The sequence below is a fragment of the Papio anubis genome, chromosome 10 (genome assembly GCF_008728515.1).
Source record: "Papio anubis isolate 15944 chromosome 10, Panubis1.0, whole genome shotgun sequence".
Taxonomy (NCBI): Eukaryota; Metazoa; Chordata; class Mammalia; order Primates; family Cercopithecidae; genus Papio; species Papio anubis.
The window spans coordinates 125,246,322-125,267,291 of record NC_044985.1 but is presented as its reverse complement, the minus strand read 5'-3'; the positions used below and the strand labels follow the sequence as shown (position 1 = coordinate 125,267,291).

The window sequence follows — 20,970 nt, the reverse complement described above, 5'->3', positions numbered from 1 at the left end:
GAGATCACACCACTGCACCAGCCTGGTGAGAGCAAGACTCCGTCTCAAAAAAAAAAAAAAAAAAAAAAAGAAAATACAAATATTCTGGTTAAAAAAATTCTAGAATAAGATAATTTAGTAAGGTAGTTGAATATAAGACCTCAAGTAAGTCAAGTACCAGCAATGAATATCAAGGAATAGAAAAGGGGGCACATCATTTACAACAGAGTTTTTAAAAATCCAAACAAGTAGGGACCAAACTAGAAAACAGGTCCTACATAAATCAAATCATTTTTATTTTCCCCAAATCAGCATATTATTTAGTCCATTTCTAACTGGAATCCCTAATGGTGTGACTTTTTTCTTAAACGATTGGATAAAATGAGCTTCAAGTTCACATGGAAGGATTAAATGCCAATTCTGAGGATAGAAAAGATCAGGCACTTGCCTTACTACCTATTACATGCATCTGATTTCAAACCCACACAGTGCAACATAAAAATACCATAGAGCACCTCTCCCACACCTCCACAGAACCCCCTCAGCCTCACTGAACCCTGTGCACACATATGGGAAAATGGAGAAACCATTTGTCTTAAACTGACATTTCAACTTTGCTTTGACTTCACCAAGTTCCTCCTATCTATTTTTTTCAGAAACGTAACTTGGATCCACAATGTTTTCTCTCATAATTTATTAACTAATGTGAAAGGGAAGGTGAAAGACGAATAATGAACCTTTGAAGAACATGGTTTTCAGTGAGAAAGCCTTGATCCAGCAACACAAACTGCCAACCACTGTGATTAACTTAAACACTGGGTGCAAATTGGATCAAAAATGTAGTCAAACGAAAAATTTTATTTCTTCAGATCGTGTTTATTCCACATGCCAGAAGTTGTTTAAAGTTCTTTAATCTTGACCCACAGCTTATTTCTTCCACAGAAGACGCGCATCCCAATACATACAAAAAACCACTTTTCCCAAAACAAAAGATACAAGATGAAGAACATCCTGCCATGTAGAACTCGGAAGGTCCATGATCTCTTATTCAAAGCATCTGGATTCTTTGGGTTTGGGGAAGGTCCACGTTCAGCATAATCACATAACACTCCTAACAGGGACTGGGACAGGGATAAGTGGCATGTATGACCACTAACAGAATAGACTATACAAATGGCCTCACCTCAATTCTGCTGCCAAATGAGTTTCGGTGTTCCCTTTCCTCCACACGCGCGCGCGCACACACACACACACACAAAACAAAACAACAGCAACAAAAACCCACAACTTTTTCTTTTACAGCAGTTTCTGTATGCTGGTATTGGGAATAAAAAGGGGCCCTGAGTTACATTTATGAATGATAGAGGGAAACCCTGGCCCCTTTCCCTAGGTCACACTGGTAGTTTAAAAGTCAGTCAGAATGTAAATCTAGTCTAATTAAAACGCTCTTGTTCTTTATTCTGGGCTGCGGCACTGGTGAGAGAGATCAAGGTGGAAGTCGGGGAAAAAAAATCAGGACAACCTTTATAGCTAATGAGATCAATGCCAAGATGAGACATAACAGTACACATCGTGAGTTAGGATGCTGGGTGGTGCAAAGAATCCACTAATGGGAGCTATCAAAAAATCAGTGAAAACAATGAAGCTCAAATCAGAAGTATCAAGAATCAGCTTTCATGACCCCTACACCATCATATTTTTCTTTATGACGGCAAAACTATTTTGAAACACTAAATATATCGCCAAGCACTGCGATTTAAGTCATTCGAAAAGTACTTGAGAATCTACTAGGCGATAGACACCAACCGAGGCAATGGGTATGGGTGATAATATTAACATGTGCCCTGCCCCTCACGGTACCAACAGTCCGGTGGACAAACAACATCTGGAACATGAGGCAAACACCTAAGCCTGTCTGGAGGAAATCTAATTTGGGCGGAATCCCACAAGCAGGGACTAGGTAAGGAGAAGGCAGTTAAGGTGGGAGGTAACCAGATTTAAGAGTTTTTGGGCCATAGCCAGAGGTGTGGAAGTTTGAACTACAACAAGTTCAGTACAGTTGGGTCATGCGTTTGCGTGGACAGAGGGTCTGGGGGTACCGACAAGAATTAGACCGAAAACGTAAAAAACCAACCAGGTGTTGTCTGGGCCCGAAGGCCAGGTCACAGTTGGGACTTCACTGAGATTATGGAGACCACAGGTTTGCTTCTCCTCCCCGGACAAACTCGGCGGCCTCCAACCCCATCCCCTACCCCCTGCTGCCTGTCCGTGCCTCACTGGTGCAGCCCTTCGTCGCCTCTCCTCGCCGAAGGTACCCGCAGGCAGGGCCTAGTGGCTCTCTCCCCGCTTATCCGCCGCATCCAGTCGATGGGCTTGGAGGTTTGGGAGCTGGCCAGTCCTCCACGCCTCCGGGAGGAAATGGCACCGTTAGAAAGACAAGATGGCCACACAAGCGCTAAGTGTTCCTCGGGCCTAAACCTGTATCCTGCCTCCAAGCACCAAACCTCCCAACCTCGGCGGCACTCGACGCCCCGAGGCCCAGAACCGACGACCGCGCAGTGGAATTCCCTTAGGGTCGCCAGGGGGTCACCGGAATCCCCACTCCCGCGCCCGGCCCTGCCCGTGTCGGAGCCACTGTCACCGGCACTAGGACCGCCCGGGACAGGGAAGCCCACGATAGGGGCCGAAGAGCCCCGGCCCGGCCGCCCCTCCCCCACCCCGCCCCGCCGGCACCCCAGGGCGGGCCGACCACCCCCGGAGGGTATGGGACGAGCGGGGCGTCCTCCGCACCTCCTCGGGAGGGCCGGCCCGCAACTTGTGCCCCCGCCACGGCGGCGTACACTGGCGAGACACTCACCCGCCAAACAGCCCGAGAATAGGCACCGACCGACCCAGCCGCGGACCCGCCCAGAGCCCGCGGCCGGCTCACACCCCGTCCCGCCCAGCGCGCAGGCGGATTGCGTCACCGCGTCACCCCGCCCCTTTGCCAACTCCTTCCTGGCTCAGCGCGGCCCGGCCTTCTTCCCCTCCCCCATGCGGCCGGCTTCCGAGTGCGCAAGCCCAGACTCGTTCGCGTCGTCCGCCTCTGCGCAAGCGCCGTGCTCCTCCCACGGCGGTTGGCCATATAGAGGCTGGGGGTGGGGGGGAGGTCAAGCGTAGCCTCTTCTCCTTTACCAAGATGGCGGCTTGTCCCTGTTTCGCCACAGTTCCTACCTTATGAGCTCGGTTTTCTTATGCTAATAAGAGTGGAACAGGTAATGAGAATCTTCGCCTTGCGGTGGGTAACTGGAGTCGGGGGAAGGCCGTTTGTTAGAAGGAGACAGGTGCCCACTGAGGAGGAGAGAGGCGGTCGGGGGAGGGCAGGTGGTGGCGGGAGTGCGGAGCGATCACGGGGAGGGAGAGCTTTCGCCTCTGCTCCTGTCCTCCAGGAAGATGGCGGCAGCACCGAGCTGGGGCGCCGAGGACGACTGGGCGGGGGACGGCGAGCGGCCACACGAAACTGGTCTAGCCCACCACCGCCGCCGTCTCGATGATCGCGGGGCCTCTCCGGGATTGGCTGCGCGCACGTCACGTGGGGCCGACGGGCCCTGCGCACACCATCGAGTCGGGCGTCCCTCCCCGGGGACGTGGCCTTCCTGTGCCCGGGCTGGGGCCCGCCGCCCCGCGGGGGAGGGCGGAGCTGGCGCGGCCCCTAGCTTTCTCCTCCTGGTGTGGGGCCCGAGGTGAGACCTGGGGAGTGCCCCGTAAACCCACGAGCAGCGACGTGGCTCGGGGACGGGAGGGTGCCGTGCCTGGCTGCGGCCTGAGCGGGATGGGCGCGGGCGGCTCCGGCCCGCGGGTTGTGCCCCGGCCCGGGGTGTCCTTCCCTCCCTCCCGCGTGGCCTGGAGGCACTGCCACTGTCCGAGACTCACGTCAAGGCTCGGCGCAAATACCCCTCGTTCAGGAAGCCTTCCTAGGTTTCCCCCGGTTAGAGGAAGCACTTCCTGAGTTCCTAATGGCTGCCCCGCATGGTGTTGGGAACCTGAGCCTTTCTGACACCGTGGCATGTTGCTAGGGTATTTTTGTGCGTAGCTCCTTTGAAAAGGGATTAGGTGCTCAGGGCTAGCTGCTACATATCCTCTCCATTCGACTTAGAAAATGAGAGGGTCAGACTTGACATGGTGTTTGGACGCCATGTAAAATCGAAAGAAGTCGACTTGGACTTTGCTTATTAAACAGTGCTTGTGGTCAAATGAAACGTCTGAAGGAAGGTGGATGAGTCGTAATCTTCAGGAACATGACGATTTGCCCCTCAGTTTTGCGTTTTATGTTCTCAGATTCATAGCTACCCTATACCCTAAGCCCTCAAGCAATGACTTCACATTTATTTGGTGTCTGCTTAAGGATAATCAGTCACTTTCTTAGCAGGTAACTTCCTTAAAACCCTATTAAGATAGGTTAAGTCACAATTAGGATTTTGTCTAAGGCTCCTAGTAGCGGCACATTGCATAATAAGCTTAATGTTCATTTAGGGAAGCAAATCTGGGATGCTGAAACACTGGATGAAACGTAGTGCTTAGGTTTACATTTTGATTTTTGGACAGCTAAAAGTATCCCTAGGCTAAATTCATTAAGTACACATGATATTAGGATACTTGGCAACAGTATTTAAAAATAGTTGAAAAAGTATTTGGGTAAGAATTATTTCCGTCGTTTGAATTGCCGAATCTCTGGGTCTGAAACATCAACCTATCAAGAGTTTTAGACTTGGAGAAAATGGAGCTGGAGCCTATACTGCCTCAAGTCTCAGGGACAGCATTTGAAACCCCGTTAAATAATTCATCATGAGGATTAAACTTTCCTGTTACTACCATTAGTTTTGCTTGATACCAAGCACTGTTTAAGGGACTTAGCTCATCTTATCATGAGTCAAATTAACGTCATTGGGGTAAAAGTGCGTTGAGTGTAAGGAGAGTACCTCTAAGACGTAGTTGACCTATGTCCCGTCCCTCAGCGCCACTTGGCTTAATCCAATCCCTGTCACAGTGTCCTCTGCAGTGGGCAAAGCTAACTTCTCAGTGGCCTGGTGGGAGAATTTCTTCTTGAGTAATTAAGTATTTTTCTAGGTTTTGTTGTTTTGGCCTTCCAGTTGTCTAACTTCAGCCTCATGGCCTCACTTCTTCATTTCAATTCAAAAAAATATTTGCTGGAAATTGCTGTGTAAGGTTAAGGGTTCTGCAGATACAGAGGTTAAGAGGATATAGACTTTTCGGCTGGGCACAGTGGCTCACGCTTGTAATCCCAGCACTTTGGGAGGTCAAGGCGGGTGGACACTTGAGGTCAGGAGTTCGAGACCAGCCTGATGAACATGGTGAAACCCCGTCTCTACTAAGAATACAAAAATTAGCTGGGCATGGTGGCGCGCGCCTGTAATCCCAGCTACTCAAGAGGCTGAGGCACGAGAACCTCTTGAACCCAGGAGGCGGAGGTTGCAGTGAGCCGAGATTGTACCACTGCACTCTAGCCTGGACGACAGAGTGAGACTGCGTCTCAAAAAACCAACAAAAAAGGGTATAGATTTTTCTTTTCCTCAAGCAGCTTGTGGTCTAGTGTGAGAAACTCATTTGTAGAAGAGTAATTACGTTACAGTGTCATAAGTTCAATGATAGAAACCTATATAAGGTGTGGACATAAGAAACAGGCTATGATTACCTGTTGGAAAGTCTTCCTGTAGAATGTGGTCCTTGAACTGGTAAAAGACGAGTAAGAGTTTTTCCAGGTGGCGTTGAGTGTACAGGAAGGCTAGGAAGGAGGAGGCTGGCATTTATAGTTGGTGGCATACGTGGGCAACAGGTTGAGAATTTGGTATACTCTTGCCATTGCAAATGGTAGAGGGCTTGGCTCAGACTGTGTACTGAAGGACTTGATGCCCTTCAGTGAGTTTTATCTGAGATATTCTGACCTGAACAGAATTTGAGATGATTGCGCTGGGTCCACTGAGATCACTTACGATCCTTCATGGGTCTTATGGATTCTCCATTAGTGCATGCCAACTGAAACTTACAGAAAGGGCCTAAGCAGAGAACATGCTTTTTAGAGTACAAAGTGGTAGTTTTATTTGGTATGGCCCGTTCATTGTGCATCCATCCCATAGGCAAATGGTGATACGAAGCTTTTCCCTCTTCTGGTAAGCAGTAACCAAGTTCTGGAAGAAGCATACCATACAGCTTTCCCCGTTGCCAAGTTATGATGACACAAAGTCCAAAATGCATGTAAAGGTTTTTCACCAAGTAGAAAAGCAGAGAACCCCAACCAGTATAATGTGTCAGAATGCTTTTCCCTTTAAATTGTAAAAGCACCACAGCGTTCAACATTTGGAAACCAAGAAAATAATGAAAAGAACCTTTTTTCATGTGTATATGTTAAAAATCAGTTACATGTTATTTTTTGGTATTTCTAAAGTCAGAGACATTTTAGAAGTGAAATCCCTAGTAGGCTATTGTTTTACCAAGCACACTGAAGTTCCTCGAATACCGTTGAAGGTGAGCCAGACACTTGTTCTGACACGTGTCTGGACATCATGTGGTTGTGTTAATCATCTTGTTGATACTTGCTGTTAATTTGGTAACAATGAATTGACTACATACTCTCCCTTACTACTTTTTATTAGCATTCATATTAATCTTATTTCAAATCAAGGTTACGTCTTCATATAATTTATAGAGTCAGATAATCCTAGAAAGGCTTGTAAGGAAGAAGTGCCAACGTCCTTCCCCTAATCGTGTTTCCTCCCCTGCAGAGTATCTACATTAGCCTTAGTAGATTTCCTTGATCTTTGCCTCCAACTCTGAAGAGTGTATTTGCTTGACATCTATATTTGTGTCCCCCCACCCCTGTTTCATGTGATGTCTCTTCGCTTGACACTAAGAATAGGTAGGAAGTTCCTAGCTTTCTTTCACCCTCTGCCTTCTCAGTGCAAACAGATCCATGGCTGCCCAAAGTGATATATGCTTGATTTGGTTAGTTCAGTATTGATTGTTTATATTATGACTACATATTGCCATTTACAGCTGGACGAAGTGGTATAATAGGATTGTTTTCCCTTTTCTGGATAACTGTGTTTTCCTGGGTTATTACAAGTGTTATTTGTTTTTGTTTGCTTGCTGCTCTCAGTTTTCTGTATTTTATCACTACAATTCAACCCCAAATTCTGAACCAATTGTCTAAATCTTTCAAGAAATTGTCTGATTTCTTTTGATGAAAATTAGTATTCCTATCATTTTATCTTGAGTAAATCTCTTCCAGCGCCTCCAATCTGCTGCAGGCTTGTCTGTGCCTGGAATCTTCTTGTAAAACTCATCACTCCCTCTTGTGTTGGAGCCTTACTTTTCTGGAACCTATATTATTCTCTTTATTTTACTGTCTCACTTGCCTTCACTAGTTGCCTGAGAGGTGCGTGGCAGATGAAGTTTTGAGAATGTGTATGTACGAAAGTGCTTCATTCTGCTCTTATCCTGAGTAGGAGTTTGGACATCATTTTGCTCCGCTGTCTTTAAGCTTCCAGTGTTATTGAAGTCTTAAGCTGTTCTGATTCTTTTTTCTTTCTATTGATACATAACATTTTTAGAGCCTTTGTGTGTGACTACGTTTTCCTCCATGAAACCTGAAGGCTTTTCTTTCTTTTTTTTCCTTCTTTCTTTCTGTTTCTTTTCTTTTGTTTTTTTGAGACACAGCATCTTGCTCTATTGCCCAGGCTGGAGTGCAGTGGCACTGTCATAGCTCACTGCGACTGCGATCTCTGGGGCTTGAGTGATGCTCCTGCCTCAGCCTCCCAAGTACCTGGGACTACAGGCATGCACCACCACACCCGGATAATTTAAAAAACTTTTTGTAGACATGAGCTCTCCATGTTGCCCAGGCTGGTCTTGAACTCCTGGCCTCGAGTGATTCTCCTGCCTCAGACTCCCAAAGTGCTGGGAGTGAAGGCTTTGCATCTGGTCTGAGAGTCTTTTCTTTCTGCGAAATTCAGAACTCCCAGAACAATGATGTCCCGTGGAGACTGTTTTCATCCAACGTCTTGCCTACTCTTTGGTCCTGTTTCTTTGCAACTCTTGTTCTTCAATGCTGGGCATTTTTGTTGATTTATTGCTTTAATTTCTTCCTATTTGCTCTCTCTTTCTAGACTTCTACTCTTGGACCTTCTGGATTGGCACTCATAATTTTCTTAAGTTTTTTCTTTTTTTTCCCCCATCTAAGATTTTTGTTTTTGTTTTTATCTTATAAATCGTAAATTGACAATTTATACTTGTACGTATTTATGGGGTACAAAGCGATGTTATGATTTATGAGTACTGTAAATAATAAAATCAAGTTAACATGATTCATCACTTCAAATACTTTAAGTTTTTTGTTGTGAAAGCCATTTGAAATTTACTCTTTTGAAATCGACATTATTATTTACTATATTCACCATGCTGTACAATATATCTCAAAAAAGAAAACCACATTCCTCCTGTCTAACTGATGTTTTGTGCCCTTTGGTTTTTCATTTTCTTTCTGGAAGTTATTCTCAAGTTTATCTTCCAGCCCTTCTACTGAGGTTTTTCTCATTTCTAAGAGCTTTTTCTTGTTTCCTTTATTCCTATTTTATAACCTATTTTTTGTTTCATGAATGTGGTATCTTCTCTTAACTGTTTGAAGATATTAATGAAGTTTTTTTTTTTGTTTGTTTCCTAGTTTCATTTTCCTTAAGCCACTATTGAGGCTGCTTTGGTTTGTTTTGGGGTTTTTGGCTTTTGTCAGAGCCTTTTCTCGGCTATGCAGTGGTGTTCTTCTGCCTGCTCGTGAGTCAGAGGGCCTCTGAGCCTGTGTCTATGGCTTGCTGACTGTGGCTTTCACTGCAGAGGCACCTGGCCGGGCCATTTCCTTACAGCTTCTTTGTGTTTCTTCAGATTCCCCAGAAAAATATCTGGTAGCCGTTTGCCTGGCTACGTGGCCCTGAGGAGAGAGGCCTAGGAGCGCAGCGGTACGCATAGAAGAGCTTACTTCCGTCTTTGCAGAATTGTTTCCCTCCTCTGTAACTGGTGTCCCTAGTCCAAAGATTCTACTTCTCTTTGTAGACAGAAAAACGATACCGTTTTGCCGTGATAGGAGAGGGACTGTGCAGGTTGGGTCTGTGTGGCTGTGCAGAGTTGTGGGGTGCATCTTAGGGATCTGCCTTTTAAACCTATCAGCCACCTCTGTTTTTGATTCAGGTCTCCTGGCTTCCAGTCATATTGCTAGTTGGCCTTCCCCATTGCCGATACGGGATTCAGCCCTCGTAGGTCTATTTCCAGTTTCTAGCCTCCAGTATTTTAATGTTCTTATCTCTAGTCCTATTCTTCGTTGTTGTGATTTGTATCTTAAAAAAAAAAATCCTTTACTCTCATTTTAGTGGTGCTTCAGGAGGTAGTGTAAATGTATTGATCTGACAGCTGCCCATGCTAGAGACACTGTTCTAGGAAGTGGGCTGCAATAAGGAAGAAGCGGGTGTGTTCTCCTGTGCTTTCGTGGAGGTCACGTTTTGGTGGGGGTGTCAGGCAGTCAGCACACCAGCAGATATGCAGTATGTCCAATGTGGACAAGAAGGAAGGAGGAAAATGGAGTATCGAGGGGAGGGGAGTGGGGGACACAGCGGCAGTTTGGCGTAGTGGGGAGACCTTGCTGATTGAGCGACAGTCGATTCAAACTTGCGGTGAGCAAACAAGCTGTGGGCAGCGATCTGGGGAAGAACTTTCTAAGAGGAGCGGACAGGAGGTGAAAAGCACAGGGGCAGGACTGTGTTGAGCACGTTGGAGGAACGTGGAACGCCAGTTACTAGACCAGTGTGGGGCAGGGCTGCAGGGTGTAGGAGATGGGCAGGTCAGGGGAGGAGGCGGGGCTCCTCACGGTTGCATCTTGATGCCTTTGGAGAGCTGGAGCAGAGTGACCCAGTACTGGTGGTGGATCATGGTGAAGTGACCACGGGCCACACCATTCATGACATTTCTCACTTTTCCCATCCCCTGTGGGAGGCAACTATTGTTGTCATCACAGGTCGAGGCAGACTCTGAGGCAAAGACTAGAGGTAGTGGTTTGGCTCTAGTTTGTGCCTTCAACTACTTCACTGCTTCCCTATCCTGGCCTTGTCAGTTAGCCTCAGTCTACCATCTACCCAGGTCTGCGTACCCCCAAAACAGTATACACTTTGACGCTTTTCTGCAAGCACAATTACTTTTTTGGGGAGCCCTTCTCTTAAAGCAGGGTAGGTTAATGTTTGTGAATGAAATGGAATTTGGCAGGCTGAGGTGTCTCAGGTCATCAGCTTGTGTTGTCTACTGTGTGACTAATTGAGGCAAAAGATGTCCTTTTTAATAGTATTTTCTCATCACTTTTGCCTGAGTGCCCTTTAGGAATGTTATTTTTGGCATACAACTTGAGCTTCACTTAAATTTGTAATTCTTTCTGTTCATTCCTACTGCTGTGCTGCCCAGAAGTGGATTTTGCTTTGTCTTACGAGCATTGCTGAAACACTGGTAGAAAGGTGGATGGATTGGTTGTGATTAGTTTGATCTTCACAGTAGAGAAATTCAAATGGTCAGTAAGCTCAACAAGGTTTTTGTCTCACTGATGATCAGAGTTGCCATTAAAATCGTATTTCACCAACGTCAGGCTGGAAAACAAAATAAACGTCATCATTTTAGTTGTCCTCAAAGGAGAAGAGGACAGGTGTTCTGTGATCAGGTGTTGTGAGTGTAACTAAAGTCTTTGAGAGGTGGGCAGTTTTACCTTGGCGATATCTATTAATGCATTCCCTGTAATCATGTAATTCCATTTCCAGTTCAGTTTATCCTATGGAGGTACAGGCCCGAGTGAGCAGAGGATGTTCTTTTCAGCATTGTTTATAGTCAGAAAAAAAAAAATTAGTTCAAGGGTCCTGTCAGGAGGGGATTTATTAAGGAAGGTATGTTTACTCCACTCAACATGTAGTTGTTAACAAATGAGGTACATTTGTATTTGATACTTGGAAAGATGACCATGATGTCTTTTCAAATGAAAAGAAGTGTAGCAAATGGTGAAAGAATGGGTATAAGATCCTGTCTTTATTTAAATCATGTATTAAAATTATAATTAAAGTATAATTAAAATTACAGTTTTGAAGATACACTTTAGAATATATTTCTTGGGAAAGCCTCATGGGGGGTTACCAGTTTTTACATTGTTTTGTTGAGTTATATTTTACAATACTTTTAAAGCTAAAAAATCAAATTCCTTGGTAGACTATCCCTACAGCAGGCCCACTGCAGTGTTAATCTATTAATACTGCCTATGTTCATTAAACCATTATTCATGTAGCCCCTACCTGTCCCATTTCAGTCTCTCAGGAGGCTTAGCTGTGTCCCAGAGACCCCTGTGCTGTGGCTGCAGATCTCTCCTGGGGCAAGAAGAGGTAAGAAGCGACTGATGCCAAAGTCAGCAGTCAGCAAGCGGGGTGAGCAGTCTTGATGAATTCCTTCAGAGAAGCATTTTCCAGACCTACTCTAGGGCTTGCCTTTTCCCTCTGTAGTCCCAGAAGTTCCTGGGGTGGACCTTGTGAGACCTGCAGCAGTACTCGCCGTCTTAGGTACAGAAGGCACGACAGTGATTCTTTCTCCCTGCCTCAACAAAGAGTTGAGATGTTTATCCAGGTTAGGATGGCACTGCCCCCCGTCCCCCCGGAAAAAAAAAAAAAAAGAAATGAAAGGATAGTGTCTTTGACTGGACAGGAGTCAGGAGACCTCACTTCAATTTTGGACTTTTTTTTTTTAATAGGTTCAGAGCTATTCCCTGGACCTGTTCTTATCAGCCTTATGACTTGGGGACTTGGGATACTTTTTTTTTTTTTTAAGTTTATTGAGACGGAGTCTCACCCTGTCACCCAGGCTGGAGTGCAGTGGCACAATCTCGGCTCATTGCAACTTCCGCCTCCCAGGTTCAAGCAATTCTCCTGCCTCAGCCTCCTGAGTAGCTGGGACTATAGGCATGCACCACCATGCCTGGCTAATTTTTGTATTTTTAGTAGAGACGGAGTTTTGCCGTGTTGGCCAGGCTGGTCTCGAATTCCTGACCTCAAATGATCTGCCAGCCTCAGCCTCCCAGATTGCTGTGATTATAGGCATGAGCCACTGCTCCCAGCCTGACTTGGAGTACTTTTAGACCTATAGGACTTAAGCTCCTTCCTTTTAAAAATAAGAAAGCTGAGGCCGGGCACGGTGGCTCACGCCTGTAATCCCAGCACTTTGGGAGGCTGAGGCAGGCAGATCACCTGAGGTCGGGAGTTCGAGACCAGCCTGAGCAACATGGAGAAACCCCGTCCCTACTAAAAATACAAAATTAGCTGGGTGTGGTGACTCATGCCTGTAATTCTAGCTATGGGAGGCTGAGGCAGGAGAATTGCTTGAACCTGGGAGGCAGAGGTTGCAGTGAGCCGAGATCACGTCGTTGCACTCTAGCCTGGGCAACAAGAGCAAGACTCTGTCTCAAAAAAAAAAAAAAGAAAAGAAAAGAAAGAAAGCTAAATCTCTGAGTGGGTTTTTCATTTTTCATTTTCATTTTGTTTTTTTTAAAACAGATGCCTCAGAACCTGGATAAGTCAGTTTATCAGAAATTCAGTTTTCAAGTTTGGAAGGATAACACTTGGAGCTGACAGTCGCTCATAAAACATCTGATTTTGTGGTCCCTTTTAAAAATCCTTTTGTTGGCCGGGCGCGGTGGCTCAAGCCTGTAATCCCAGCACTTTGGGAGGCCGAGACGGGCGGATCACGAGGTCAGGAGATCGAGACCATCCTGGCTAACACGGTGAAACCCCGTCTCTACTAAAAATACAAAAAACTAGCCGGGCGAGGTGGCGAGCGCCTGTAGTCCCAGCTACTTGGGAGGCTGAGGCAGGAGAATGGCGTGAACCCGGGAGGCGGAGCTTGCAGTGAGCTGAGATCTGGCCACTGCACTCCAGCCTGGGCAACAGAGCGAGACTCTGTCTCAAAAAAAAAAAAAAAAATCCTTTTGTTATTTAAAAATCCTGACCTATTAAAACTTTTTATTCTTTGCTTCCTATATACCAGTCATCACGCTATTTATTTCTAGCAGTGGTTATCACCGGGGTGATTTTTGTTACCCAGGGCACATCTGGCAGTGTCCAGAGACCTTTGTGGTTGTCGTGACCTACAATTGTCTAGTGGTTGCGGCCAGAGATGCTTACATCCTGTAGTGCACAGGGCAGCCCCTGCAACCGAAGTATTCGACTCAAAATGTCAGCAGCACTGAGGCTGAGGAGCCCTGCTGTAAAGGGTCGGTCCTTGAAAGGGCTCTAGGGTATAGCCATCACAGGCCCCGTGTTTTTGGTTGGAAAGAGTAGAGCCTGACCAGGTCCGGTGGTTCACACCTGTAATCCCAGCACTTTGGGAGGCGAAGGCGGGTGGATCACCTGAGTTCAGGAGTTCGAGACTGGCCTGGCCAACATGGTGAAACCCCGTCTCTACTAAAAATGCAAAATTAGCCGGGTGTAGTGGCACATGCCTGTAGTCGCAGCTACTCAGGAGGCTGAGACAGCAAAATAACTTTAACCCAGGAGGTGCAGTGAGCCAAGATTGAACCACTGCACTCCAGCCTGGGAGAGACAGAGCAAGACTCCGTCTCAGAAATTAAAAAGTAGAGCCTGGTAGAGTGAAGCCACTTGCAGGAGTTAGTTAGGGCTATGTTGCCTTACAGTGCTGGTGTCCTCACAGATGATAATAGTAGTAAAAAAACTCCACACCTGTTTACTGTGTGCCAACTCGGGTTAAGCTTTCTCCATATATAACCTCATGGTAATACGAAAGGCATTAATATCAACTCCTTTTTACAGGAGAGGAGACAGGCCCAGAGAAATTAAGATCTGTAATTATTTCTTTTTGTTATCTTGGCCCTTAACTTTTAGAAGTTCACACATTTAAACATTTCATCTTGACAGATTTACCCAGCGTTTGAGTGTGTGTGGGGCTTCTCTAAAGCGCAGGGTCAAAGGGGATATCCTCCCCACACAGCTCTTTCTAGTTCGGGAGTGGGACCAACCAGGCCTTTGCAGCAAGGTAGGTATTCTGTGCTGAAATACACGCTGTAAAGTTGTCCTGTGTTTCTTGGAATCTTGAGTATCTTTCATTGATTCAATCGGCATTTATTTTTCACCAAGTACATATTCATTAAGTATGTTTTGGAAAAACTGAACAAATTGAAGTCCCAGCCCTAAAGCCATTTATGCATTTGGGGCCTGTCTCTGCAGTAACACGCTGCTTTTTAGCACTGGGACCAAGTCTGTCTGCGGCTGCCTTCGGGGGATTGGCCTCTAGTCTAGACTCTTGCTGGGTTAGTGTTTCCATCATTCTGTCAAGGATCCAGCTCTAAGGCCGATAGCCACCTCCCTGAATTCATGTGATGGATGCACAAGCCTCTTGGACTAACTCCCCTCTTCATTTTACTGCTTCCAAGCCTGGGTTACACGTTAAGCCGGTGATGTGCTATTAATGTATTGATGATGCTTTTACTTGGTTTGGATCCCTGTGGCTTAGCAGACTAACTTGATCGTGGCAGATGCCGTATACATATTTTGAGGGATGAACAGATAGGATAGTGTTGATTGCTAAACAGGTAATGATCTGGTTGGGCATGGTGGCTTATGCCTGCGATACATACACATGCACTTTGTAATCCCAGCATTCTGGGAAGCCGAGGCAGGAGGATCACTTGAGCCTAGGAGTTTGAGACCAGTCTGGGTAAACAAAGTGAGACCCACATCTCTACAAAATATAGAAAAAAATTAGCTGGGCCTAGTGGCATGCCTCTGTGGTCCCAGCTACTCAGGAGGCTGAGGTGGGAGGCTCGTTTGCACCCAGGAGGTTGAGGCTGCTGTGAGCTGTAGTCACACCACTGCACTCCATTCTGGGTGACACAGTGAGACCCTGTCTCAAAAAAAAAAGAAGCAATATTCTGAACTTGTCTTTTCTTGACTTTTTGGTGAATTATAATGGGCTGCTAGAATCTCGATCAGCTTTTTAGGCTCTGAGGGATATGCCTAATGTAGAAATAATCCAGTCTGAAGGCCAGGTCTCAAGGTGTCACTTTTGTATTCTTGGATGACTGTTGAATGTGTGGTCTCGACAAATGACTTTGTGGAGCAGCTTTCTCCAGAAATTTCCATGTGCTTGGATCAACAAACTTGCCACCCAGGTATGCTGAGCAGGTGCCTTCTGTGACCAAGCTCAGTATTGAGGGTCCTCCTGTCCTTGAGGCAGCCAAGTGTTCTTGTGTACAGCGGTCTTGTGTAGCAGGTTAAGTGCTGCCTCTCTGTTCTTGCTTGTTTTCTGTAATGTGCCACCTTTCTTTGCATGATTCCTTTGTCCGATCTTCCAGCGTCCTGTTGTATGGTGTGGGTGGACTGGGCATTGCATAAATGAGTTGGAGCAGTGACGTTCTTGGCCTTGCCCTGTCCTTGATAGAGGACCCGGCACCATCTGGGGCTCCTGAAGTGGCACCTCGCACCAGCAGGATGCACCTCGTCCTGGCCCTGCTGTCAGCCTCTAAACACAGCGCAGGCTGACTTTCTTACCACGGATCGTTTGGCTGGCTGGACCGAGTGCTACTTGTTTCTTTCTGGAGTGGGGAAATAACTTCAACCAGGTGCAGTCCGTGTGTATTATTATTTCAGCTGCAGAAGCTGTTCTAAATGCCCTTTTAGGGAACTGTGGCAGTGTGAATTCAGTGGTTGTGCTGCGTGTTAGACCTGTCCAGCCCTAGGCCCAGGCAGCTAGATTAAGTCATTGGGCATTGGTAGGGTACTGTGAGCAAAGACTTTCTCACCTCGGGCCGGGCAGAGAAGGACACAGTGGCTGAGCTCACCTGCTCCTTGGTCATCCTTCGAACCTCTGAGTGTGGATGATTCCTCGGGGAGAGAAAGCAGCCTTCTCGTGGGTGCCAAGACAGCAGCTACCTGCATAGCAACCGCTCCTGGCCTATTAGGAGATTTACATGTGGAGACTCTGGAGAGAGCTGCACTTCTAAAGAGGTTGCCACAACAGACAGCCTTAGGGGAAATGGGAAAACTAGAGAGAAAGGCTCTTGTCCCAAAAGGACCAGACCCACTGGAACAAATAGAGGTAAGGAAGCAAAGAGAAAACAACAGTACAAGGGTAAAATTGGGAGAAATAGTTTTTGAAAGGGGGTCATTTATTTGGTACTTTTACCAAGTTGTTTTGAAACAGAGTCTCAGTCTGTCACCCAGGCTGGAGTGCAGTGCCGTGATCACAACTCACTGCAGCTTCCAACTCCTGGGCTCAAGTAATCCTCCTGCTTCTGCCAAGTAGCTAGGACTATAGGGGTGCCTGGCTAATTTTTATTTTTTTTGTGGAAATGGAGTTTTGCTATGTTGCCCAGGCTGGTCTTGAACTCCTGGACTCAAGCAGTCCTTCAGCTTCAGCCTCTGCAAGTGCAAAGTGCTGGGATTACAGGTGTGAACCACCTAACTTGGCCTCTAGTTTGTTTGCTTGAGACAGGGTCTTGCTCAGGCACTCTAGCTGGAGTACAGTGACACTATCATAGCTCACTGCAGTCTCGAACTCCTGGGGACGCCTCCTGAGTAGCTGGGAGGCATACTACAGGCACTGTACCTGGCTAATTAAATTTTTCTGTGTTTTGTAGAGATGGGAGTTGTGGGGGGCGGTCTCACTCTGCTATATGGCCCAAGCTGATCTTGAACTTCTGGTCTCAAGCAGTCCTTCCCGAAGTGTTGGGATTACAGGTGTGAGCCACTGTGCCTGGCCCTCGGCCTCTTACCATTTTTGAAATTGAGGTTTTGAAGCAAGTGACTTGCTCAGAAACAGTTCTCCCTCTTAGGGCTTCCTTTTCAATATTAAAAGATGTGTGGTTTCTGATTTATTAATTAGAATGGAAAACTTTTTGCCCTGCGTAACTCTTTTTCTTTAAAAATTAAAAAAAAAAAAAAAGGAAAGGATGGCCACTTGGGATCTTCTCTGCCTGTGCTGTAACCATTCGACAGCTGAGAACCATGTTATTTGGTGTCTTGTAGCCTGTCAATGGAAGACTCTGAAGTGTGTGTGAATAGAACCTTAAAATTCACTTTTCCTTTGCTTTGTCTTCTTTATGTTGGAGTTTGCTGACTCCCGAGTGTATAGTATTAGATGAATGCAAGGTGTGTACTCTTCACCCCAGTATTTGCTGGCTGGTGTGAACAAAATGAAATACACTGCATCGTCCGAATGTGTTTTATTCTGTAGCAATGTGTATATTACTCTTAATTTCACTCTTCTTATGTTATATGCTTTCTAATTTTATTAATACCTAGCTCATTTGAGTGTTTCAAATGATATTACTGATTTAATTATAGTTACTTTTTAAACATTTGCTGATAAGTAGATGATTAGGTGGTCTTGTAGCATTGGCTTAAACCAGTATGTGTGCACGAAATCAATTCAGTTTGAAGAATACAATTTCTTTCTTTTGAAACAAGGCTTCTATTTTGATCTAATTGCTCATGCTTGGAGCTGCCTGACCAGCCTCTGAGACCCAAGTTCTGTGTTCCCTTTGTCGTCTGCACAACGAGCTCAGCAGACTGCTGGCTGCCTGTGTACAGGGCTCCCGGGTGTCCCCAGGCTCAGCCCTGCAGTCTCAGAGGAGGACCTGGCCTGTGAAGAACTGAGGTGGTGATGTGAGGGTCTTTTCTCTTCCGTCAAATCTTGCCCCAGTTACCTTGTGTAGTATTTAGATTGTTGTTCTCAGTTGGCCGTATGGTTGTATTGAAGGCTGTTTTAGGATATTTAGAACTTATTTGGCATGCATTAGGATTCTTCTTCTTAGGGTGTTTTAATTCCAGTATGTACTTATGCTTGTCTTCTCTACCTGCCCCGGGTCTTGTAGTGGTGGGAATGTGTGTGTGCGTGCATGTGTGTGTATTTTCCTTAAGCCCTTGCTGATTGATGCAGTCACTTGCCTTTCACCCTACCTAAATATTCCTAACTCTCGTTGGGCAGGGTTCCTGTTACATGTTGTGGGTTACTCTCATTTGCCTAGTGTCCAAGTTCTGCCTCTTGTTCGTCTTGTAGGGCAGTGTGCGATTGGGGCTCAGCAGTGCTGGTGGCTGGCCCAGATGGAGCACCAGGGGACGCCAGCTTTCTAGGGCAGGGGTGGGGGAGTTCCCCACGTGGACCTTGAAGTTGCTTGGGATGTGCTGCTGTGCATATCTGGGTTGTGCTGTGGCTTTCTTGACACTTTCTGGTGGTTTAAAAATCTACTTTCTTGTGAAAGAACGTGAACCAGGAAAAAAAAAAATCTTTTATGAAGTTTGAGAAAATGATTGGGTGACAGACTTTAGTATCATGACAATATCTTTAGTATAATAATATCTTTATGCTTTGGTATATAAAGTTTGGGTGAAGTGTGCATTCATCTTGTAGTTGAACTCGTGATTAAACAGATATAGTCAAAATTTGTTTTTTGTTTGTTTGAGACGGAGTCTTGCTCTGTCCCCCAGACTGGACTGCAGTGGCGGGATCTCAGCTCACTGCAAGCTCTGCCTCCTGGGTTCACGCCATTCTCCTGCCTCAGCCGCCCGAGTAGCTGGGACTACAGGCACCCGCCATCATGCCTGGCTACTTTTTTGTGTTTTTAGTAGAGACAGGGTTTCACCATGTTAGCCAGGATGGTCTCGATCTCCTGACCTCGTGATCCACCCGCCTCAGCCTCCCAAAGTGCTGGGATTACAGGCGTGAGCCACCACGCCCGGCCCAAAATTTGGGTTTTGACTTTGAACTGGAACGGTCAGTGTTATCCCTCTCCTATATTGACGTTTATTTCCAAATTAGGGTGCTTAGTTTTTGTTTTTTGTTTTTTTTGAGATGGAGCCAGGCTGGAGTGCAGTGGCATGATCTCAGCTCATTGCAATCTCCACCTCCTGGGTTCAAGTGATTCTCCTGCCTCAACCTCCCGAGTAGCTGGTACTACAGATGCATGCCACCATGCCCTGCTAATTTTTGTATTTTTAGTAGAGACAGGGTTTCACCATATTGGTCAGGCTGGTCTTGAACTCCTGATCTTGTGATCTGCCTGCCTCGGCCTCCCAAAGCACTGGGATTACAGGTGTGAGCCACCGCTCCTGGCCTTAGGGTGTTTAGTTTTTATTTTATTTTATTTTATTTTATTTTATTTTATTTTTTTGAGGCAGAGTTTCGCTCTGCCACCTAGGCTAGAGTGCAGTGGTGCTATCTCCACTCACTGCAAGCTCCACCTCCAGGTTCACGCCATTCTCCTGCCTCAGCCTCCCAAGTAGCTGGGACTACAAGCGCCCGCCACCGCACCTGGCCAGTTTTTTGTGTTTTTAGTAGAGACGGGGTTTCACCGTGTTAGCCAGGATGGTCTCGATCTCCTGACCTCGTGATCCGGGATCACCCACCTCGGCCTCCTGAAGTGCGGGGATTACAGGCGTGAGCCACCGCGCCCAGCCTAGGGTGTTTAGTTTTTCTAATCACAGAAGTAGTACATACCCTCCTTTAATTTTTTTAAAAAACGATCTTGAATTTACAGAGGAGGTACAGATACTGTACAGCTCTTTATCCGAACCACCTGAGGGTAAGTTGGGACCATGAGACCTCCTTACCCTGGGATATTTTGGTATGTTTACTTACAGACAAGACACCGTCCTCCTTAACCGCAATACCGCCATCAAAGTCAGGAAATTAACATGAATGTGTTGCCACCTTCTGATCAGGCAGCACATTCGCATTCCATTGCAAGGATCTAGTTCAGAATCACAGTTGACTGTCAGATCTCCGTAGTCTCCTTCAAACTGGGAGAACGGAATGGTTCCTGTGCCTGAGCTTGACACTTTTAATGATCATTAGCAGTTATTTTGTGGGGTCCCTTATTGTGGGTTTGTTTGGTGTTTCCTTTTGATTAGATCTAGGTTTTGCGCCTCTGGCTGGAGTAGTACAAGGAGGAGGCTGGGTTCTTCTCTGCATCCTATCAGGTGGTGCAGAATTCAGTTAGTCCTCTTCCTGGTGATGTGCACTTTACTTGCTTGATTCAGGTGCTGCCTTCCAGGCTTCTCCACTGTGAAATCTTTGTAATTGTTAAGTATATCGTGGGGAGATACTTTTGAAATAAAATCAAACTTTCAGTTATCTCAACTATCTCAACTTTAATCAGAGTTCAATTTACTTATATCAGTATTGGCTCATGGTTTCCCTAGTTAATTCGGTTGATTATTATCCTTTTACCATGATTTTATTTGATACTCATCATCTCAGGTTTGACCCATGAGAGTCCCTCAAGCTCCTGTCTCCTTTTTTGTATTTTTTTATTTTTATTGTATTTTATGTATTTATGTATTTATTTATTTATTTGAGACCAAGTCTTGCTTTGTCGCCCAGGCAGGAGTGCAGTGGTGCCATCTCGGCTGACTGCAAACTCCACCTCCTGGGTTCAAGCGATTCTTGTGCCTCAGCCTCCTGAGTAGCTGGGATTACAGGCGTGCGCCACCGTGCCCAGCTAATTTTCTGTATTTTTAGCAGAGACAAGGTTTCACCACATGGCCCAGGCTGGTCTCGAACTCCTGAGCTCAGGCAGTCCGCCCGCTTCTGCCTCCCAAAGTGCTAGGATTACAGGCATGAGCCACCACCGTTCCTGGCCTTTTTTGAGACGGGATCTCACTCTGTCCAGGCTGGAGTGCAGTGGTGAACTCTCGGCTCACTGCAACCTCCACCTCCTGGGTTCAAGTGATTCTCCCGCCTCAGCCTCCCAAGTAGCTGGGACTACAGATGTGTGCCACCACGCCCAGCTAATTTTTGTATTTTTAGTAATGATAAGGTTTCACCATGTTGGCCAGGCCGATTTTGAACTCCTGACCTCAGGTGATCCACCTGCCTTGGCCTCCCAAAGTCCTGGGATTACTGTCTGCGTCCTTATGATATGTC

The 20,970-nt window shown here is 46.3% G+C and overlaps 2 protein-coding genes across 6 annotated transcripts in view; one reads left to right on the top strand and one right to left on the bottom strand.

Moving 5' to 3' along the window:
- The window catches only part of SEPTIN2 (septin 2), a 40,875-nt gene extending 37,291 nt beyond the window's left edge, over positions 1 to 3,584 (bottom strand). The window contains exon 1 of one of the 4 annotated variants that reach the window (XM_009183547.3): positions 3,193 to 3,584. The gene's annotated coding sequence lies outside the window, so the exon portion shown is untranslated. Of the gene's footprint in view, positions 1 to 2,836; positions 2,952 to 3,192 lie in introns of those variants that run through there. The other 3 variants (XM_009183546.2, XM_021924459.2, XM_021924460.1) reach the window with 3 other exon arrangements.
- Positions 2,962 to 20,970, top strand: part of HDLBP (high density lipoprotein binding protein) — a 90,139-nt gene continuing 72,130 nt past the window's right edge. The window contains exon 1 of one of the 2 annotated variants that reach the window (XM_021924455.2): positions 2,962 to 3,233. The gene's annotated coding sequence lies outside the window, so the exon portion shown is untranslated. Of the gene's footprint in view, positions 3,234 to 3,515; positions 3,702 to 20,970 lie in introns of those variants that run through there. The other variant, XM_021924456.2, reaches the window with a different exon arrangement.